Source organism: Hypomesus transpacificus, chromosome 10, assembly GCF_021917145.1.
Source record: "Hypomesus transpacificus isolate Combined female chromosome 10, fHypTra1, whole genome shotgun sequence".
NCBI lineage: Eukaryota > Metazoa > Chordata > Actinopteri > Osmeriformes > Osmeridae > Hypomesus > Hypomesus transpacificus.
In genome coordinates this window covers 445,663-465,971 of record NC_061069.1, presented here as the reverse complement: position 1 = coordinate 465,971, position 20,309 = coordinate 445,663, and positions in this window count along the sequence as shown.

Below are 20,309 nucleotides of genomic sequence, written 5' to 3'. Positions count from 1 at the left end.
CTGCTAAATGTAAATGTTTGCATTTCATTTAGCAGACTGACTTTTCACAAATGATTGCACTAAGAATGTTTTGCTCTCAGTCATTTGTTTCTTTAGTCGTCGTCGTCGTCATCGTCATCTGCCGCTTGTCCGGGGATCGGGTCGCGGGGGCAGCGACCTAAGCAGGGAGGCCCAGACTTCCCTCCCCCCGGCCACTTCCGCCAGCTCTTCCTGGGGGACCCCAAGGCGTTCCCAGGCCAGCTGAGAGACATAGTCCCTCCAGCGTGTCCTGGGTCTTCCCCGGGGCCTCTTCCCAGTGGGACGTGCCCGGAACACCTCACCAGGGAGGCGTCCAGGAGGCATCCTAATCAGATGCCCGAGCCACCTCAGCTGGCTCCTCTCGACGCGGAGGAGCAGCGGTTCTACTCTGAGCCCCTCCCGGATGACCGAGCTTCTCACCCTATCTCTAAGGGAGAGCCCGGACACCCTACGGAGAAAGCTCATTTCGGCCGCTTGTATTCGCGATCTCGTTCTTTCGGTCACTACCCATAGTTCGTGACCATAGGTGAGGGTAGGAACGCAGATCGACTGGTAAATAGAGAGCTTCGCCTTTCGACTCAGCTCCTTCTTCACCACGACGGACCGATGCAGAGCCCGCATCACTGCGGACGCCGCACCGATCCGCCTGTCGACCTCGCGCTCCATTCTTCCCTCACTCGTGAACAAGACCCCGAGATACTTGAACTCCTCCGCTTGGTTCAGGATCTCCTCCCCGACCCGGAGATGGCACTCCACCCTTTTCCGGTCGATTACCATGGCCTCAGATCTGGAGGTGCTGATTCGCATCCCAGCCGCTTCACATTCGGTTGCGAACCGCTCCAGTGAGAGCTGAAGGTCACGGCCCGATGAAGCCAACAGGACCACATCATCCGCAAAAAGCAGCGACCCGATCCTGAGGTCACCAAACCGGACCCCCTCAACACCCTGGCTGCGCCTAGAAATTCTGTCCATATAGGTAATGAACAGAATCGGTGACATAGGGCAGCCCTGGCGGAGTCCAACCCTCACCGGAAACAAGTTCGACTTACTACCGGCAATGCGGACCAAACTCTGGCACCGGTCGTACAGGGACCGGACAGCCCCGATCAGGAAATCCGGTACCCCGTACTCTCGGAGCACCCCCCACATGAGCCCCCGAGGGACACGGTCGAACGCCTTTTCCAAATCCACAAAACATGTGTAGACTGGTTGGGCGAACTCCCATGTACCCTCCAGGACTCCGCGGAGGGTATAAAGCTGGTCCACTGTTCCACGGCCAGGACGAAAACCACATTGCTCCTCCTGAATCCGAGGTTCGACAATCCGACGGACCCTCCTCTCCAGGACCCCTGAATAGACTTTCCCAGGGAGGCTGAGGAGTGTGATCCCCCTAAAGTTGGAGCACACCCTCCGGTCCCCCTTTTTAAAGAGGGGAACCACCACCCCGGTCTGCCAGTCCAGAGGCACTGTCCCCGATGTCCACGCGATGTTGCAGAGTCGTGTCAACCAAGACAGCCCTACAACATCCAGAGCCTTAAGGAACTCCGGGCGGACCTCATCCACCCCAGGGGCCCTGCCACCGCGGAGCTTTTCAACCACCTCGGCGACCTCAGCCCCAGAGATAGAAGGGCCCCCCCCGATGTCCCCAGACTCTGCCTCCACGTCGGAAAGCGTGTTGGTGGAATTAAGGAGGTCTTCGAAGTATTCCTTCCACCGATCCAGGACGTCCCCCGTCGAGGTCAGCAGCGCACCATCCCCACCGTATACAGTGTTGACAGAGCACTGCTTCCCCCTCCCGAGCCGCCGGATGGCGGTCCAGAACCTTTTTGAAGCCGTTCGGAAGTCATTCTCCATGGCCTCGCCGAACTCCTCCCATGCCCGGGTTTTTGCCTCCGCGACCGCCAAAGCCGCGTTCCGCTTGGCCTGTCGGTACACATCAGCTGCCTCTGGAGTCCTACCAGCCAATAAAGTCCGATAGGCCTCCTTCTTCAGCTTGACGGCATCCCTCACCTCCGGAGTCCACCACCGGGTCCGAGGGTTACCGCCGCGACATGCACCGACCGCCCTGCGGCCGCAGCTCCGGTCAGCCGCTTCAACAATGGAGGCCCGGAACATGGCCCATTCGGACTCAATGTCCCCGGCCCCCCCCGAGACATGATCGAAGCTCTCCCGGAGGTGGGAGTTGAAGCTCCTTCTGACAGAGGGTTCCGCCAGACGTTCCCAGCAGACCCTCACATTACGTTTGGGCCTGCCAGGCCTGACCGGCGTCCTCCCCCACCATCGAAGCCAACTCACCACCAGGTGGTGATCAGTTGACAGCTCCGCCCCTCTCCTCTTTTTTTCTTTTTCTTTAGTCTTCACATGAAATTATATGTCACTGTCCCGTATTGTATGGTTGTCTTTGTGTTTTGTTTGGTATGCTGTCTTTCATGTTGTAATTATTATGGATTAAATGTGTTTTTTATACCTGGATGCAACCAAATTTCCCCTGGTGGGATAATGCAACATTGCATGCAACATGACATTTTAATTTGTACTTCATGGAACCTGATTTAGCCAAAGATAATTTTTCAGAAATGGATGATTAAATTGTTCTGTCTGTCTGTATGGAAAGTTGACGCTGTATCTGGAATAGAAAGTGATCATTTATTTTAAATCATGTAGTTAGTTTTTACCAGATAGTAGCATCTTGCCATTCTAACAGATAGATTTATTTTTCATGGGTCCAATTAGATAATAATGTCCTCATTGTTAGTTTTTATCAACATCTGAATGAGATTTCTTGTTATAAATGTTGACCTTTTCTTATAATTGAACTGGAGACTTCCATAAAAGCTGGATCATAAAAATTCTCACATCCTCCTAGCAACAATTACTTTTTTGAATACACAGTGCAATGATATTTGAGAATATTAAAACAACTCAATGACTGGACTGAAGGGACAATGATTCACTTTGTCTTTGTAGCACACCAAGCTTTCATTTTATAGCTCACCTATTGACAGACAAACCCAACTCAACCCAATACTTGAAATATAGAGACAAAAACAATGCACCTGATAAGCAGTTTTTGTGTGAGAGAGAATTATTTCCTCCTTAGGTCAAGAGGTCATGCTGTTCAGCCCACTGTAGCCAGAAATATGGAAATAGGCCTCACTTGTTCAGACTGACAGGAGTCAGTGAGGAGAAACTATGCTTCGAGTTACGATATTGTCAGGTGTAGTCTTTTAAGTATACAAACTTGCTGACCACATGCTGTGCCCTGTAAGGAAAAATTCTGTGGAAACTATATTTGAACTTGTCAATTTATTTTATATAAGGCCACTTGCAACCCACGGCCTCACTCGTCTGACAACTCTGCTTCAACTGGTTACATGATTCTGAGCTTGTTCTAATAAACCAAATCCAAAACTCTTTTTAATTGTTGTGCATCTTTCCGGCCACCGACTGACATCATCCTAACAGTACTGTAGACATACTTCTTGTAAAATGAGAGGACATCTGTTTATAATTTTGCTAAAACTATGGATACCATTACTATTGACAATGACTGACATGTTATGTAATATAAGGTTGTAAGATTACAGAACATTTTTAAATGATGTCAACACCTTTACCTTACTTGCTTTTTCTGTTTTTGCATCTACTTGTCCACAGTGAGTGTAATCTAAGCAGTAAGGACCATGTTGAGAGAGACAATGACAATTATGACAATGCTTATAACATAATACAACACATGAAATCATAAACTATCATGAACTGTCCTTTCTTATCTTTTTATTGTCATGCCTTTAGTTTTTTCGCCAATAAAATCATTACAATTTGTTGTGAGACTGTGTCAACTGAAATATTTAATATTTCACAAAACAATGTAATTTTGCAAACAGTCTGTTAATTCCATCTTCTACTCTCCCTTTACTGAAGTAGACTAAAATCTGAGAAATAGTGACAGTCAGTGCTTCTTAGTAAGAGGTCACAGGGTGCCTCTTTACCTATCAGTCAAAGGGAAAAGTTTCCATGGGGCCCTAACACAATTAAACACTAAAGTGTTTTATGGTTGGTCAGGACAGTAATGGGGCCTTCAAGGCTTCTTCTAAGAGCTGTAACAGGAACTGTGCATAGAATGAAACTTTCCATCTCAATTCACAGGAATTGTCCACACAGCTTTGGGTTCTCTTGGTTATTTTTAAGATGTACTGGGTGAGTGGTTTTACTTTGTCTGTGCGTACAAGAGATTCACAAGCACAAGTTCAGTAATGGATTCTGGAGACACACAAACCAGTCAGCATGGCATTGGCCAAGATGTGGCTTAGGGCTTACACAGAAAAACGTACAACATGTAGGGAAGTGAAGTAAAGCTTTGTGTTGGATGGGCATAAATATAAATGTCAAAGACAACAAATGTCTCAAAATAATTTTTGTGGATTGCCCCCAGAATGTAAGAAAACTACATTGACCATGGCATTAGTTGACATTTGTGGCCAGTTTGTCAGTAACTTTGACAGTATTTGTCAATTTATTTGTTGCTGTAATCAACTTTTCTCTAAGTAGCATACAGTAGCCTATCTACGGCCTGTGATTTTAAGGGGTCCAGATGAGTTGTTAATATCCAAAATCACCTTTTGATAGGATAACTTGTGGGGCTGTCTTAAATATCTGTGCTGAAACTGAGATACTGTCGTGTGAAGCGAAGAGGCAGTCAATAATTCACTACGGCATTCTCAGGAGGCAAGCAATCTGCAAAATCAAACCGGTTAGTTGGATTTAAGGTTTGAGCAAGAGGTAAAAACTCTCCAACTTAACAGTAATGGGATGAAAGTTTCACACACTCTTATTAAAATCTCAAACACAGATGATAGTCCCACGTAACACTATGTTAGAAAAAAATACAAAAATCTTCACTCTCCAGTAACGACATAATCTGCATCAGAGGAGATGAGACCAGAGGAGATAAGACCAGAGGAGATGAGACCACGTAGTAGATGAGTCGACTACTTGAACTACTATTTACTAGGTCAACATGTACAGGCCCTTTAAGCTGTAGCTACCTATCTCATACGTTTCAACAATTAATATTGATAATTTGATATTGTCCAGGTAATGACTATCAGAACCTGCAATCCTATAGTTTCCCAATTGCACAATAAATACAAATATATAAGCGCCCATTGTAGTGGTAGAATTAAGGTGGATCTTTTTACCTTAGGTCAGTGAACAACACAAATCCAGGAAGAGATGGCATACAGATGAGCATGTACAATCCACTATTGTAGTTGTGATTGGATAATTCTGTCAAAGATATCACTGGATATTTAGCCTAACAAAAGCATCAATACAAACCCAGCTGCCTTGAAGTGTAAATTAAGATGCAGGTGTCTGACTGAATGAGTTCACCAGGGTCTCACATTCAAGCTATCCAAAAACACTCACTAGTTAAGTCATACTTTCAGGTGCCCATTCAACTTTGAAGTGGGTCTCTGATGGAATGGGGTAGGTACTGTGAACCAACAATGGCTGTGTGAAAACTATGCCAAAATTAAAGAACTGGGCTGATTAAGAGACTCATGAATAAACCATGCCATCCAGGTCCATTAGGGAATTGCCAGAACTCTATTTGCAACTTGGGGATCTGTTCAAAGTTTGATGAGGTAGGTGAAAGGATTGCAGGAACTATCAACCTGCTATGGATGTTCAATGTCTTCGACATTGACAGAAATTTCTATGGTTATGGCCAAGGTTTACCACACAGGATTCGAAATCCATTCCAAGCCAGTGTTAGAAGGAGGCACATTGCTGGGGGATAGGGAGAGAAAGAGAGCGAGAGAGAAAGAGAGAGAAATACAGAAAGGGAGAATGGTATATGGATTATTGTCTGTTCCAATTTCTCAACAAAAAAAAACTCTGCAAATCCTGGGCTCTTTGAAATCGTAAATATGAGCCCAAGTGAAAATATCTTGTTGGCCCAAAGCTCTGACAGAAAGCATTATCAATTCCATAGAACAGACAAGTATCTTCTGCCTGGCAAAGTACAAAGAACAATGGAACCGAATACAGCAGACACACTGAACATATTGTAACCACAGTGTAGAACACCTGACAAGGTGAACCTGCATTACTCTGGTAGTTCTCAGATGACGTACAACAATTTCTCAAAATAATTGCATTTACAGCACAAAACAAACCACAGTGCTGTTTTATTAATAATATACTGGTACAGCACTGTTGGTTTGGCATTTGATCTAGTGATAACCACAAACTAGTAAAGGTATTGTACTATTAATTAATTGTACAATCAAAGTGGGGTGTGGTTGGGTACCATGAAACATACTGTACATCCTAAATCCCCTGTTTTTCAAAGAGACCAACCAAACAATGCACCATTGCTAAATATACTAGAGTGTCCCCCCCCCCCACAGCGATGAATAATCCTTCTCACCCTGTCAGGAAACAAACACACAGAAACAAGGGCTTTGATGATGAATAACGAGTAACTGGGTTCAGAGCACTTCAAATGTACCTGTGTTACCATGTGTGTGTGTTTACAGTTTTTCTGCGGAAATTAGCAATTTGAATGGCCACAGCCTAACTTCTCCACATAAAACACATGGCTTACTGTGCTGCTGTAGTGTTAAATTAATAGGAAATTCCAGTGTGAGTGTTGATCTGCGTGTACGTGTGTGTGTTTGTGCCTCTGTGTGTGTGTTAGTGTGTGTGTGTATGTGTGGAGGGAGGTCTGATTTTCAGGTCAGATATAATCCCTCATTCCTCATCTTTAGACCATACTGTACAGTAGACCATCTCCTGGCTCAAGGCCGTAACCAGCAAATCACTGATAGATCCACAGTGAACTTTATCAATACTGAAAACTACCCATGACAGCTATTGATTTTCTGTGTGTTTTAAATGGTTTAAACGCAGTTGTTTCCAAAGCCCCTCACAAAACATGGCATGACATAAAACACTGAACCCAGTAGCACAATAATGCACAGAAAAGACAAACAGTGCACACTAAAGCCATATCCTGGCTGGCTTCTTTGAAGTTCCTATGTTGACTATAAAACATGGCACAATACAAGTTGGTGTCAATTTCAAGTAGTTTTGCTTTATTTTTTCCTTCTGTAATCTGGTACCACACATCCCTCATCAATGAGTGACACCATTAAAAACCAGCAGAGTGATGCATCTTTCCCCTATCTCTTTAATACAGTGACAACAGAGACAATTTTGAGACTTTAAGATTTTAGTTAATATAAAGTGCATTATAAATATTATTATTTTAATTATAATTTGGGAATTCCATGAACCAATAAATCAGTCAAAATCAATAATTGTAGTGACACAGGGTATCAACAAAAACTGAAACAAAAATCCAGTTTTTGATTATTACTTTATTGTGTTCCATAACAGTGCATGCCCCTTACCTTCAATGAGGTATCCCTGCAGGGAACACTAATCTATATTATCCCCTGGTGGCAGTGTTTATATTCACTAACACACTCTTCTTTCTGAAAATGTGAATCTGTATCTACAGACGTAGATTAATTGTCTCTTGTTCATGCACTGGTCACTGAGCTGTAAATCCCATATATACCTGTCATAGAAAACATACAGATTCAATTGTAATAGCTGTATGGACTTGTGTTGTTAACCACATTATGGTTAACACAAGATGTTTGTGTGGTGTGTGTGTGTGTTGGTGCATATGTGTGCGCTTGTGTGCATACACCCCAGGAAGTCTTATGTTGTTTTTGTCCTTCGTTAGAGGTAAAGTGGCTGGAGGCTGGACCTGCTGTTGAAGCTGATGCAAACTAATAATACAGAATATGCGTGTGTGTGTGTATGTGTGTGTGTAAGAAAGAAAGAAAGAAAGAAAGAAAGATAGAAAGAAAGAGAGAGAAAAAGGTTACGTAAGTGTTAGCCAACCATGTTCTCGTAATTTCTATAATGGAAGAACAGAACTTTTTCAATTTCTGTTCAAAATGAATGGGTTTGCATTCTTAATGTCTCATTCTTCTTTCTGCAGTCTGTTCTTATGCAGTGTGGATGATTCTATCCATTATGTGGCATTTGCTTTTAGTGTACCTCCACCCCTCCTGCTTCCTTGACATGCAACTGTGTTTAAAGCAATTAAACACAAGGCACTGAACTTAAATGAAATACAAGCACAGTTGTTCCCTTCTCTACTCCCACTTTTAGACTCCATCTGTCCGCAGAACAATAGCTCAACACAAAACCCCTAAGATCCAGATCTCCATCACATAACATCTGCCTGGAACCAAAGTGAACTTGATTATTAAGATACCCCATGGTTAACTTTTTACATTCTACTTAAGACAACTGAAATTTGACTGCCGCTCTCAGATCTGTTTTCAGAGGTGGAATTGCAGTGTAAAAATATCTATGCATCAAATGCATTTTTACAACTCATTCACGTTTGTACCCAAACTATAAGAAACATGATCTTCATGGTAATAAGGATACAGAATTTTCCGATGGTGGGGGGTGGGGTCTATCCTCTCAAAGGGGTAAGTGGACATGGCAAAAGCTAATAAAAAGACTGTATAGGCACAACAAGCAGTTAAAATCCAAGCCCACCATCCAGTCCCAACAATACATTGGTTGCTTTTGCTGTGAAGTTACATGTCGCTTATTAGATAACCACAATGTTGTATAGTACAATAAATGGATGGGTCCGGAATGAAAAAACACTGGATAATTGACACTTTTCAAACAATTGCATGTATTGTAAAAAATACCTTTGTTAAATATAAAATGTCTTTCCTTTGACATTGTCTACTATGCATAGTCAGCATTGCTTGAGATAGCACACTGGCCATCCTTGGAGAATGGTTGAGCAGTTATGGGACACTCGACTGCATTCTGACAGGAAAAGCTTTTATCGACAACAGGAACTTTGGAATGCTGATGCTTTGTCATATCAGTCTACTGATATCTTAGCCGACTGCAGTAACACTGTATCCATGATCAGTAAGTAGCAGATGAAAAGCATCAGTATCTTTAAAGGCATAGAACATGTAGCCAGTTCCCTCTGGGAGGAAGAGCTATAATTATAACACTTCCCTTAATGGAAACAGTGGTGAAAGCAGATATGGGAGTGTTACAAATTAATTAACCCAACTAAATGACTAGCAAGCGAGACTGAATGTGCATCAGAGGCTTGCTCCCTATCGTACTCTTTGGTGCCCGTAGCCCACATTCTGCTGTCAATTGCACGGATCTGAAAGCTTGTTTTTACTGCCACATTCCCTCACACACATTCGCTCTTTTCATGAGGCATTTCACAGGAGCTACACACTGTTATTACTCCTGTTCAGGTCAAAGTCTCCCCTACAGAGCTCTATTCAAATACACTCAAACACTTGCTGGATAACTATCCAAAGGTTTTTTGATGAATGTACAGTCCAGGGGGCATAATGGAATATCCCTCTAATAGTATATTCACACAAAAGGGACAAATAAATCTGTCGGTGTATTACGTGTAATTGAATCAATGCATTGCCACTCTCATGCTCATTACTTTTTCGTTCGCCATTTCCTTTTGTTGGCTTTACAATTTGATCTGGTAAGTCCTTGGACATGAAGTGGTTAAGATTTGCTTCAGAATTTTGTATTAGTGACTAATCAAGTGTTTTCTGCTTTTTTGTTTTTGTTTGAATCCTGTGCTTCCTAAATATAATTCCTTGTCACTAATAGGTATACCTGTATGAATAAACCTATGTTAACCGCAAACATTGAGGTTAACATAGGGGTGCCTTCAACCCATGTCTGGTTAACTACTGTCCCAGGTTCTAGTTGAGTTCCCCCCCTTTTTTCCACCAACCTCTAGGGTCTTAGAAATTGGGGACGCTTCTTTTGCTGAGATGAGATGGATGTTGATTTTCCATTCTTACTTTTAATACTCGTACTTTTACCTGTTACTGTCGGTAAGGATAAACTTTTTTCAAAAGCCACTCAGCAATACAGGGATTCAAGGCAACGGTCATCTAGGCTACATCGACAAGTGAGATTCATTGTTATAACAACACAGCCTAGATATTACCAGCGAGGATTTGGGGATTAGAGAAGTAAGGTGTCATGGGGAGAAAATTACTGGAGTATTTGTGTCTGCACGAGAGAGAGAGAGAGAGAGAGAGAGAGAGAGAGAGAGAGAGAGAGAGAGAGAGAGAGAGAGAGAGAGAGAGAGAGAGAGAGAGAGAGCGCGCGCGCTGTCTATTTCACATGAGTGCATTTTGAGGAGATTAAGACACAGCTCCACTGCTTAACATTTTTACCCTTACAGGGACCGAACTTGAACCATGAACTCATCAGCAGGTGTAAACAATTACCGAAAGGGCTCCACCAAGGGAGAGAAGGTATGGAATATGTAGCCTATACTTTAAATGTACCCAATAAATCGCACCCATATTTAAAGGTTTATTGCAGATAAATTAATGACAATATTAGTTTTGTGTTTTCTCCATTATTATGTTGTAGGACTAATTGAGGGGACTTTCAATACTGTTTGTGTGTAGGTTAGACAAGGATTTTGGTGAAAAGATCATGTGTTTCTGCATTGGAGCTGAGTGCACAGTTTGCAGGGATGGGGAGTAACGGATGACAAGAAGTAGCCTAATTGGATTACTGTAATCTGATTACAAAATAATTGTAACTGTAACTAATCCGTAACGTTACTGGCAAAAAAAAATAATCGGATTAAAGATACTTTAGAAAAATATAGATTAGGCTACTTCGCAATACTTTTACATTTGGGAGTAGGCGATTTATTTTCTCTGTCGTTTCACATTAACAGACACAAGCTTGTTAAAACTTTGATCATGGCTGCCTAATACACAGTGGCGGATTTAGTGATTTGGGGGCCCCAGACGAAGACAGGCATGGGGCCCCCTTTACTCCTATTCTCACTCGTTTCAATCATAATTATTAATATAATAATAATAATAATCACACCCTACAATTTCTAAATTGTAGGGTGTGCTTGCTAGCGTCGGTTGTAGAAGGGTCAGTTTATTAACTGTAATTTTACAACTGATATTTCTATATTTTGTATATAAAATGCATATGCCATTACTATTTATGGAGATTGCATAGATTTAAAACTATACATTTGTTGCTGCTCATTTACAATTCAAAATACAAAAAGTGAAGCGTAGAATAAAACGGTTGTCTTCTCATTTCCCCTGCAAGAGGGAAGCTACAGCCGCCTCAGTTGAAAAGTTGGATCAAACGAAAATATTGGGCAATCCGGTGTAAAACGGTGCTAACCTCTATGACACTAAGTTTTTCCCTTCTTGCGATATTTTCAAGCATTTGGCCTGCTCATATTGCATTAATTCATTAAGAACCCCCTTTGAACAAAGCTATTGTACAATATTGTCACCGGCAGTATTTCAGATGGAATCGCGATTCAAACCATCTGCTGATTGAAAATATACCCCCAAAAACTTAAATAAGCTTGATATTTTATTTAGGGGCTAAATGGCTAATTCAAAAAAAGTTTGCTGGAAGCGATCATTGTCAGTAACAATGCCAAATTTTGTCTCAGTATAGAGACCTGCGTGGAGAAGCTGACCCCAATAAATTGTGCAACGAGAAAGCTAGCCTACAGCTGCTGTTGCTAGCCAAACTTCACTGAGCAGCACTTGTGCTAGCTACCGCATCATTGGATACCAGTGGAGTGAAAAATGACTTTTCCTTCAGTAGTTTCAGTTGGCAACTACTTGTTTACTCTCTTTAGTGCTCCGCTCGGGGAGTTGCGTTTGATTTAGCGAATGTTTTTTTGCATTCACTTCACTCTTCTACTGTCTCGTATTTACCAACTGAAATGACGTGCTTTGCTGCGCAGTTGCTGCAATCGATGGAATAGTCCACAGTAGAATGGGGTGGAAGGGGAAGCCTGCGTTGACACAAATATAATAAACGCTCTGTTGGTACTTTGTTGTTACTTTTGGGGAACATTTTAATTTGACTTTTAATTGATTTGTATTTTTATTATAGTTATTATTGATCATATAGTATTTGTATGGAGTCGTTCAAGGGGCCCCCTGGCAGCTGGGGGCCCCAGGCGGTTGCCTACTTTGCCTAATGGGTAAATCCGCCCCTGCTAATACAACGAAATCGCAAACATTTTTTTTGTGTTCAAAAGAACAAAAAGGCAAAAACATAACAGTTCAATGCAAGCTGTTTGCCTAGGTGAAGTATGCTGTTTGCGTCAAAAGATTCAACTTAAAACTTGAAGCATTTGGGGGTAAGGCTATGCTAATGATAATTGGCAGCAGGTATAGCAGATATATATAATAACTATACATACGTGTACTAGGCCTACTGGTTACCTAAAAGTTGCCGTCCTCCACAATTAGCAAACACAAGTGAAATAGGGTTAGCTAGATGGCTAGTCAGCTATAGCCCCTTATTAAACGATTAGTTGACTAACTAATTAACTGGAAACATTAATTGTGGTGAAAAGTATGCTGTGTCTTGGCAAAGACTACGTTACCTGTTTAGCTATACACTTTAGATTCATGTTTTGCTTGCCACGTTTCAGTCTTACCTACAATCACACATTATCTAACTACTGTAGTATGATCACTGCTCTTTAGCTTTCATCATTTACCGTTTTGAATAAATGCCCAGTAGCCAGGGCCGGCCCAAGCCTTTATGGGGCCTTAAGAAGAATTTATTTGGGGGCCCCTCGGCGTCGCCAAATATTATTTTTTCTTTTTTAATTACCGTATTTCTTCGATTAAATGTCTTACACATCTTTTTTCCATCTATTTTGGTGTGCCGTTTATTCGAGGGAGGCGTTTAACTGAAGAAATAGGGCTAAGGTATTCTAGGCTAACTGCGCTAGCTACCATGCTTAAGTGTTAGTTCGCTCCATTAAATGTTCTTAGAACAGTACGGTCTTATAAATCACCGATTAAGCAACGATTAAAGTCAATGTTAGTTAGACGCTAGCTAGCTCTCTCATCTGTGTTTATTAACGCTGATTTGCAAGGAATGCAAGAACAGCTAGAGAGCGAAAACACCTTGGCTGTGTCTACTACCGCGCACTTTATGAAGTAGGCTACACTGCAATACAGTGCCCTGTAAAACAGTGCACTTACATATTCAGTGCACTCCGTCGCTGATAAGTGCTGTCTCAAATGGAACACTTACGTTAAACACTTGGTGGAAGTGACGGACGCAAATCTGCTCGCTACACGCACAAACCTGCCAAAATGAACGCGCTTCTCCACTCAAGTGGAAAAAGCTGCCGAAAGGGCTCCTCCTTTTCCGCTACGTAGACAAGATGGCGCCTGTTTAGGGCGAGTAGTGTCCATCGTTGTACACTGTTTTTTGGACCGTTTGCAGTGCGCCATCCGGGTACTTTCAGTGCACTGAATTCTTCTGGTCTTGTGAGTGAAGCGCCCTAAGCACTGAAAGTCAGTGCTCGAAGTGCTCAAGTGCGCGGTAGTAGACACAGCCCTAGACTACCTACTGTAGCCTGTAAACTAGTTTAGCTTGCTAACGCAAGAGCACATGCTTCTCCAGTTCTTTCAATAAATATTTTAGACAGGCGTTAGCAATAGGCTTGAGTATAGACTGCTATTTTTTTCGTAAGCTTCCCTTCTAATGCAGCCTTAGAGCTATACTAGTGAGTCTCTAGCTAGCTAGAGTAATTTGCTAAGTAAGGTATTCTAGCGTGTGGGGAAAACTGACAGGACTCAGGACACAAGAGGCAAGACCACGATGTCAGGTTGATAGCTCAAAAGCCCAGATATATTTTCGAACACGACAGCTACCCGGTCAGACCCGTTCAGAACCAGAACCCCCCCCCCCCCCCCCAATGAACGACATCCCCAATGAACCAATAACACTTGAACTTGTGTAAACTAGTGATGTGTCGTTCGTGAACGATTCGTTCATTTTGAACGAATCCTTATAAGGACTCGGGAGTAACGAGTCCTCTCAACGAGTGATTCGTTCATTTCCCGACTCGGTCTTTCTACGAGTCTTTGGATCATTTTTCACGTGACCTGTATAGGCTGTAGCAAGAGGAAACGAACGATTCGTTCCTTTCCCGACTCGGTCTTTCTACGAGTCTTTGGATCATTTTTCACGTGACCTGCATAGGCTCTGTAGCAAGAGGAAACGAATGATTAGTTCCTTCCCCGACTCGGTCTTTCTACGAGTCTTTGGATCCTTTCACGTGACCCGCATTGTATTTTTTAGTAGAGGAAACAATTTCCTTATTCCCTTTCGCGTGGCCGCTGTTTTAGTAAGACGTGAATGAATGATATTCGCTCAAGTCATCATACTGACTGGTTTTGTTATTTTCACTTTACATTTACACTTACAGTTTAGTGCAGTGTAATTGTTTGACGTGATAATTAAATGCTAGTGTGATAATACATGACCAAATCATACAAACTCATGATACATTATTTTAATGCAGGAATTTATTTTGAAATAGTATTTGCTGGTGCACATGTCATGCACTAACCTACAGTGGACGTATAGGGGCTATACGTCCTTTGCAGTGGATACGTCCCTGTATTTGTACAAAGACATTAATTTACATTTATGCATTTAGCAGACGCTTTTATCCAAAGTGACTTCCAAGAGAGAGCTTTACAAAAGAGCATAGGTCACTGATCATAACAACGAGGTAGTCCCAAACATTGCAAGCAGCCAAAACATGAAGCATACATTGTGGAAAACTAAACAAGTGCCAAAAGGGAAGACCCATAAGAGCATGCAGTTATACAAGTTTACAAATTAAAACAACATGAACCACAAAAAGTGCAGGACTGTACCTGTGGAAGAACAATCAATAGTAAAATATTTCACAGTGAGTACAAGACTTAACTTCGTTATAACTAACCTACAAGAGCAACAAGTCACTCAATAAGAGTCATTGTGATCCTGGAGGAAACTAGCAACAGGTCTAGCCAAGCATTCCTAAGTGCCGTTGTACTCCCGGAACAAGTGTGTCTTGAGCCTTTTCTTGAAGGTGGGGAGACAGTCGGTGTCCCTGATGGAGGTGGGGAGCTGGTTCCACCATTGGGGGGCAGGCAGGAGAAGAGCTTGTGTTGGGACCTGGCAGTCTTGAGCGGTGGGACCACCAGGCGGTTGTCTGAGGAAGACCGTAGGTGACGGTTAATAAAAAGAATGAGGCCTGACGCAGGGTTGCCGACATTGTCGGTGCTCCTCGTGGGTTTTTTGTACTTTCAAATTCAGTCTCTCGTCACATTACGTAACTTTGTTCTAGCTAGTTAGCTACAGTAGTTGTCCGGCTGGAACTCCCTGGTCGTATCGACAGATTAGTAGAGACTTTGAGTAATATAATAAAACGTTTTTACACATGTCAACGTGTATGTTTATTAAACAGTTTTGTATTTTGTATATAAGTTGTAATTTGATCGACGTTGCGAGTACGTAAACCCAAGTCTGCACACTTTGCCATGACAACTACTAGTGACTTTAGAAAACTACATTCTACATTTATCTGTTTGAAACTCCCCCGATTGTGGTGAACTGTGGGAAGGCGAGCGATGGTAAGCGATTCGCGTTGCTGCAGTGTGAACGCACCGTTACAGTATGTTGATGTGATATTTGAAATGTATTTAGGTAACAGTGGACCCCTAGTACAACACAAGAGAATGTTCATTAAAATGACATGCTGCTAAAAAGACATGCTACTCCTTCCTTATTTCTGGGGCGGCGTTTATTACACAATGTTCATTTTTGGTGCTGCGTTTAATCGAGAGCAGCGTTTAATTTAAGAAACACGGTACATAAACTGTAATTTCATATGCACTTAATTGGGGGCCCTCTGGTGGCCATGGGGGCCCTAAGCAGCCGCTTAGTTCGCTTATGCCTTGGGCCGGCCCTGATCGCAGTCCATGCTCTATGCACTCTGAACAGCATCGCCGTCCATAATCCATGCTCCCCCTAGGGACGGAAGTCTCTGCTAATCAGGGACGGCACTCTGAACAGCATCGCCGTCCGTCCATCCATGCAAAGATCAGGCAGCCAATCTCTCCCTTGCGAGGACCTCCATATGGACGTCCATGACGCTCTGATGATTTAGCTGCCTCTCATTATAACGGCGGATTTGCGAGGCGCACGCCAGGAGCGGTTCACAGCCAAGGAGACCGGCGTTCTCGTCAGCGCCGTAAAAGATAGAGAAGTGACATTGTATGGGAAAGGCAGAGCCTTAAAGCCTTCTCATTGCACTCAGTTTCCCACTCCTGCTGCTCATTCAAATTCTTAGTCTTATTTTTATATAGGCTATATTTTATTTTTTAAATTGTTAGATTTTGTAATTGTTTAGTTCTTAGAATTAGTTTAACCATTGTAGGCCTACTTTTTTTTACTTAATTTAAGACCCGTATATGTTTATTGTTTGCACCTTTCTGTCACAGTAAATTTTGTGTTTGTGTTACATACATGGCGAATAAACCGAATTCTGATTGGGATGGGAGAAGAAACCCACCCAAATTTGCTTTGGTTAAACATGTGTTGGAGGAAATTGCCACAATTGTTACAAATCAAGTTCACAAACAGATATTTCTAATTTCTCCTCTTTTTAATAATTTTAGGCATTTGTCTGTTGAGATCTTAAGATAATTTCAAATACATGATATAGGCTACAACTGGTGCTTTCATAAAGATTCTAAAATAATTCAATGCGCATGTACATAGTATACAAAATGTGCTGTCTGGGGGGATGATCATGTCTTGAACACAATCTTCAGAATAGCGTTGCCCGCTCTCTTACTTACTGAGCCATCATATTAGTTTTTTTTGACCATTGTAATTACAACCTCTGGATGGAAGAGCTCATGACCCGCAACAATTGGCTTAAACATGTTTTTGGAGAGTGAGCAGTTGACCCTCCCTATAATGTTCTCCTTATTGTGGATGGTGGGAGGGCTATACTGTGGATGGTATTGAACCCCAGTGAATTATGATATTGTCAGCTTGGTAAGGCTTTGAAATAGCTCAGTCCAATTAATATAAACTACAATGCCTCAGTTTCTCAAACAAAGATAAAGCCTAGTCCTACACTAAAAGCTTTTTCAATTAAGATCTTCATAAAATCTTTCTTTTAGTTGAGGACTAGACTTAATTCATGTCTGGGAAACTGGCTGAATGTGTTGCATTGAATGTTATTCTCCCAATGATTTGTAAGACACATTTTCACTATGTACAAGGGATTCAAGAAATTTGGGTGGGTTTTAGAAGGGTCCACAAAATATGAAAACGTTTTTATGGAATCTCCTGGGTGGGTTCTTGTAACCACACTTTGAATATTGGTTTATGGGTGAAACCATCACACCATAGAAGGGTTCTTCATAAGCCTTTCATAAGGGGTTCTGAGTGGATCCTTTCTCAGACAATTACAGGTGAAACCCTTTATGCTAAGTACGAGGTATAACCTTCTGAAAGGGTTCCAAGTGGAACCTTAATAAAGGTTTTTTTTTACCATGGACCAAAAAGGGTTCTCCTCTATGGGGTTATCCTATATATGTGTATACAAACATTTTCTTTATTGGCATGCCTTTTAAAATAAAGCTAAAATAAAATTTGAGCTCTTTGTAGTGTACTTGTTTCAGTTTAAAATAGCTTTTTTAGGCACACTAATTAGATTGTGATTATTATCAAAAGCCAACTGAACTTGGAGTAAAAAAAAGACAATGTCCTCAAGGAAAATAATTGGGACACGTTAATGCTTATTTTTTGTGTAATATCTGCCTCATTTGCATAGACATTGAATAATTAATGATGGTATCATGGTATAAGGGACCCTAGCATATCCATCTCCTTTGAGAACAAGCTGTGCAATGTGAAGTTAATGCAACATTTCTCTTCAAATACTGTAGTACATTATGGCCTGATGTTACAAGCTGTCAGTGTGAACTAGCTTCATCGCTGGGATGTAATTGCTTAGATTGTATGAACACGTTAAGACATCTCTGGCTCTTCTCCCCACTCAATCTTGCTCCGTCTGTCTCACCTTCCTCTACTGTTCTCAGTCTCTGTTTTGATTCGATTCAACTTGGTGTGCCTTATTAGCTTAGCTTGGAATTTAGCCTGGATTCCAAGCTTGGAATTCATGTATCCCACTGAGGCACAGAGGTGAGGTGGTAGTTAAACAAAGATGCCACTGTGTTTCACAGTAAATACAAATAAGACACTATTTTGAATACTGACATGAATAAAAAATAACTGCCATCATAAACCAACAGTAAAGTAATATTGTAAAACAAAATATGAAGTGTTTGCTGTGTGTGTGCACATTCTCTTTCCCATCTCTCACTCCCCCATATATCTGCCATTCTGTTTTAGTTGTCTCATTGCAGCCTTGACAACAATCAAGATTGCTCAACCAGTAACTCAGGCAGAGGGAAGTGATAATCAGAAGTAAATCTGTCTCTCTATGTCTGCAGAGCACTGCTTATAGTGTGCTGTGTACTGCTATTTTACTGTCCTCATACTCTTCTCTTAATGACTATCAGTTACTGTTAGGCGATAATTGATAAACCTATGACTAATATTAAACTCTTATCTGGTAAATTATGTAACAGACTGTGTTGGAGATGTGATTTTGCTTGAGAACCGTTTCCTAACAATGTCTCACAGGGAGACAAGATATTTGCATACATATGTACTTACTCATTGTGATTTTGGCGTTTTTTTTTTGTAAGACACTTAGTCTGAGGCATGAGTCAAATGGAAAAGAGGGGCAGGAAGTGTGTTCAGCAGTTTGGTTTATATCAGGCAAGGGGACAAAGGAGTAAAACTCATGCTCCCACACAAGACATGCTGGATAGGAAGCATTTTTTTTTTTTATGCCGGTCTGTCTCCTCACCTCTACAGTTGCATCTAATTTATGAAACCCCAAATTAATCTCACACCCATCTCCTTCAGAGGAAATTTAGATCAGTTGGGAAGTTATATGGCATCATTTTGGTCTATTCAGACACTGCCTCTGCAGATTCCCTGGAATGTATTTATCCCACTGAGGCACAGAGGTGAGGTAATATATTTCAGCCCCATCTTAAGGAATTTCTGTCTGATGTACGGTGTTGCCTACCTCTGGTGTCGGTTGTTCACTTATAGTTTAGAGGAGAAAAGGTCAGTCAAAGAAAGTTTGTTTCTGAGAAATGGAGAGGCAAAGATAAATAAATAAATTACCTTTCAAGAATTATTTGCTGATGTAGCTTTCTTTCAGAATTGACACAATGTCAGGGTATAGTTTTTTTTGCAATACTTGTCTAATTAATTAAGCACAAACTATTAAATCCTTAAAATTAAATAATCTGTTTAATTATGCAATAGGATGTCTATGTCCTCCCAGTTCATGAGTTTAAGTAAACCAATGTGTAGGCTGGGAGACACCCTGCCCCCGCACTTTGACTAGAGTTGCTGTGAAGCCTTTGCTTGATGTTACTCACACCTCATTGTGTGCAATGCAACAACCTCTGTTGCATTGGTATTCATATTATGTTGATGAGGAAGGGTCAAGATGTGGTCTGATTGGTTGTTTGCCTTCATCCTGGTGGAGGATTACCTATGCAAAACCATAATTTTGTAACACGTTTGCCTTTTAAATTATGTAATTATTTTGCAATGTCATTAAATAAAATTTCATTTGAGTTTAATTTTACCATTCTTGTTCTTAATTAGCTCATAGAGTAGAATAACTGCAATTTCAGGATATTTGGTTAGTATTACTGTAATACACTGTCCAGTTTGCCCCTCTTCCATCATATAAATGGCCATGGTTTTTGATGTTTGGCAAATGTAAAAACCCCTACAAATATAATGAGTGAGACAGTCTATGATTTTGTCTTGGTATGAAGTAGAAACTTAGGCCACCCTGAGCTGAAGGTAAAACTGTAGCTGTGTTTATGACTACTTTATGGAAGCACAGACTGTTTCGTGTAGACTCATTTATATTCGAACGAGCACAGTGCGTATACAGATAGAACACCCGTTTTAAAGAGAATATTGTATTTATCTAGTCACCTTGAGTGTCAACTTGACTGATTAAGGTTGCACATTCTGGCAGGATCAAATATGTTCCAACAGCAGAATGTCATTGCACAGATGAAGAGACACACCAAAAAAAACTGTACGCACACACACACATGCTCAGATATACTCCCTCACACACATACCTATATTTTGATACCTGCTATATCTTTATTGTCATGACAATATAGAGAGCTATCATGCAATACACATACTAATAGTTTAGTTTAAAGGAAAATCTCTCTTAC